Genomic DNA, 3,900 nt, shown 5'->3' with positions numbered 1-3,900 from the left:
TATTTTAAATTTTAATTTAATTTTATTTCTCTTTTTAATTTTTGAATTCTAACTAATAATTAAAATAAAAATAAAAATATTTTCCTTTTATTCTTTTTAAATTCAAAATTCTCTATCTCTCATCTCTTTCTATTTATTTATTTATCTACTAACACTCCTCTTCCACTCAAAATTCGAACCCCTTCTTCTTCACTGTGTTCGAATTTTTCTCTTCTCCTTCTTCTATTCTTCTCTTCTTCTACTCACATAAAGGAATCTCTATACTGTGCCATAGAGGATTCCTCTTCTTTTCTGTTCTCTTCTTTTTCATATGAGCAGGAACAGGGATAAAGACATTCTTATTGAAGCTGATCCTGAGCCTGAAAGGACTCTTAAGAGGAAACTAAGAGAAGCTAAAGCACAACCCTCTGGAGAGGACCTGACAGAAATTTTCGAAAAAGAAGGAGACATGGCCGAACCTAATAACAATGGTGGAGAATCAAGGAATATGCTTGGTGACTTTATTGCACCCTCTTCTAACTTCTATGGAAGAAGCATCTCAATTCCTGCCATTGGAGCAAATAACTTTGATCTTAAGCCTCAATTAGTTTCTCTAATGCAGCGGAATTGTAAGTTTCATGGACTTCCATTGGAAGATCCTCATCAGTTCTTAACTGAATTCTTGTAAATCTGTGACATTGTTAAAACCAATGGGGTTAATCCTGAGGTCTACAGACTTATGCTTTTTCCTTTTGCTGTAAGAGACAGAGCTAGAACATGGTTGGATTCACAACCTAAGAAAAGCCTGAACTCTTGGGAAAAGCCGGTCAATATTTTTCTGGCCAAATTCTTTCCACCTCAAAAGATGAGCAAGTTTAGAGTGGAAATCTAAACCTTCAGACAGAAAAAAGGTGAGTCCCTCTATGAAGTTTGGGAAAGATATAAGCAATTGATCAAAAGGTGTCCTACTGACATGCTTCCAGAATGGAGCATCATATGTATATTTGACGTGACGGAAATTGGCGAGTTAAGAAATTATTATAAGAGATACGTTGCAAGTACAGTTCTTAACCAACCGAAAATTCGTTTATCAATTTAGAAGGGTTGTCACAAAATTAGAATTAAAATACTGGGAGTATGAGTCTCAGGTCGTCTCCCAACGAGTTGCAGAAAGATGTGCTATTTTATTAATTAGATGTTTTAAAAAAAATGGTTTGAGTTGATAAACAGGAAATTAAATTAGAGAATTTATGTAATTTTAAATAAAAATCTTGACCGGGAGTAGATTAGTCGGAAGCCCTATTCTTGTTGGAGCACTCTCAAGATTAATTGATAATTGAAGGTTGTCTGCTTAGTTAGCCTTTACTATGTAAAGAAATGTCAAGCAAGTTGGAAGGCAATTCCTATTCATAAGTCCTAATCTTCTTCCTTGGGAAGGATTAGTGTCAATGACTAGAGGGCAATCCAACAATAAACCAATTACAATTTTTCTCTTGAGCGTTCCAACTCAAGGTTCTCCTTTCAATCAACTCCCAATCAAGTTATGGAACTACTCACTCATTATGAATGTAAACTTCATAACATAAGAAAGGAAAATAAAGAAAGACATGATAAATAATAATAAAAAAGATCAATTAAAAATAAAAATAGTTCTTGTATTAATAAATTCTAAAAATAATCCAATAGTAATTCTAAATAAATTGAGGACATGGAAGAGTAAGAGACAAGTAAGGAAACAAACTAGAATAATGAAGTCTTGGCGGAGGTAATAACTCTTCTCAATATCCCAATCCAAAAAAGCAATAAAAATGAAATCCTAAGAACTATGAATATGTAGAGAGAAAACCTAGAGAAAGAGTAAAATCAGATCTAAAACTAAAATTATGCGGAATGAATGTTGTTCTCTGGTCTCTGCATGTTTCCTGGCTCTAATCTGTTTTTCTGGGCTGAAAACCGGGTCAAAACAGGGCCCAAAATCGCCCCCAGCGAATTCTGCAGATTGCGCATGTCACGCGATCGCGTCATCCAGGCGTTCGCGTCATCCAGCGTTTTGCCTTGCCATGCGTACGCGTCGTCCACGCCTTCGCGTCACTTGTGCAGTTTCCAATCCGCGCGGTCGCGTGAGCCATGCACCCGCGTCACTGCAATTTCCTCTATGTCACGCGGTCGCGTGAGCCATGCGTTCGCGTCACTTCTCGCTGATCATCTCCTCAATTTATTGTGTTTCTTCCATTTTTGCAAGCTTCCTTTCTAATCTCCAAGTCATTCATGCCCTATAAAGCCTGAAACACTTAACACACAGATCACGGCATCGAATGGAATAAGGGAGAATTAAAATACAAAATTAAAAGTTTCTAAGAAGCAAGTTTTCAACCATGAAGTATTTTTAGGAAGGAATTATAAATGCATGCTAATCATATGAATAAGTGGGTAAAGATTTGATAAAACCGCACAATTAAGCACAATATAAACCATAAAATGGTGGTTTATCAACCTCCCCACACTTAGTCATTAGCATGTCCTCATGCTTAGTTGAAGGAGATAAAATAAATGAGTAGGAACATGTAAAACTCATGCAATGCAATGCAACTATATGATTCTTGTCCACTTGGTCAAAAGTAAATAAGCTCTTCAAGACAATCACAAATCAAATTCCACTAATTCAATTCTTATACAGTAAGAACAGATAAAAATGTAAGAAGGTAGCTCATGAAAGCAGGAAACATAGAATTTAAGCATTGAACCCTCACTGATGATGTCTGTACACTCTAATCTCTCTAGTGTATAGGGAAATCACTCTATCCATTTAAGCATTGAACCCTCACTGATGATGTCTGTACACTCTAATCTCTCTAGTGTATAGGGAAATCACTCTATCCTTCTCTAATCATGCTTTCTAATTTTTGTTCTTCACCTAACCAATCAACAACAATTAATATACCAATGCAAACATCATGAGGTCTTTTCAAGGTTGTAATGGGGCCAAGGTATGGGTAAGGGTACATATATGACTGAGTAAGCTTATAAATTGAATCTTTAATTAACCCAAGCTTTCACCTAACACACACACACACACACACACACACACACACACACACACACACACACTGTATATATAGCTTAAATTTCACACTTAGCTACCCAAATTTAAGCTATATATATATATATATATATATATATATATATATGTATATATATAGCTTAAATTTCACACTTAGCTACCCAAAAATTTCTTTTCACATTCCTTACTCATGTATCAACTTTTATTTTAATTTTATCATACATGCATTGATATTTGAATTCTTAACTTAACATTGGGGTAATTTTGTCCCCTTATTTGATTGTTGAATATATATATATATAAACGTAGCTTATCAATGCGCATAGATTTTTAATTTTTATAATTTTACATGAGTAGGCACCCAAATTTCTATTATATTATCATGACACATTCCCTTATTATCTCTTGTTCCCACAATTTTCCCATACTTAATTAACACATAATTCTATCTTAAGCTAACCAAAGATTCAATTGGGATATATAATTGTTTTTCTGCTTAAGGCTAGTAATGTGGTAAGATAAAGAACAAATGGGATTTAAAATCTCAAAGTGGCTAACAAAGGTAATTGAAAGGGTAGGCTTAATTTGGATAAGTGAGCTAAACAAATAATGGCCTCAATCATATGCAGGCATATAAATATATTAAACATTGGACATATAGGATGAAACAAAATGTAGATTAAAATCATAGAGAAGTAAACACACAAGAATAAAATAATTATGGTTAAATAATGTAACCATGTATAAAAGTTCAAATCTCACAGGTTGTGTGTTCTTTAGCTCAAAAATCATGTTCCAAATACAGCTTCAAGCAAATTTAACATAAAAGTTTTGATTAAATTTAGTGAAATTTTGTTCTA

At 34.0% G+C, this 3,900-nt stretch overlaps 1 non-coding gene across 1 annotated transcript; it reads right to left on the bottom strand.

The window, feature by feature from the left end:
* Positions 1–850: 850 nt before the first annotated feature.
* LOC112767900 (small nucleolar RNA R71) lies at positions 851–954 on the bottom strand. Its single transcript, XR_003185339.1, has one exon. It is a non-coding gene; the product is annotated as a small nucleolar RNA R71 (small nucleolar RNA).
* Positions 955–3,900: the final 2,946 nt, after the last annotated feature.

This window comes from Arachis hypogaea, chromosome 17 (assembly GCF_003086295.3).
Source record: "Arachis hypogaea cultivar Tifrunner chromosome 17, arahy.Tifrunner.gnm2.J5K5, whole genome shotgun sequence".
In the NCBI taxonomy this organism is placed as follows: Eukaryota; Viridiplantae; Streptophyta; class Magnoliopsida; order Fabales; family Fabaceae; genus Arachis; species Arachis hypogaea.
Note: the sequence above shows the minus strand (reverse complement) of the source record. Positions and strands in the feature narration are given on the sequence as shown.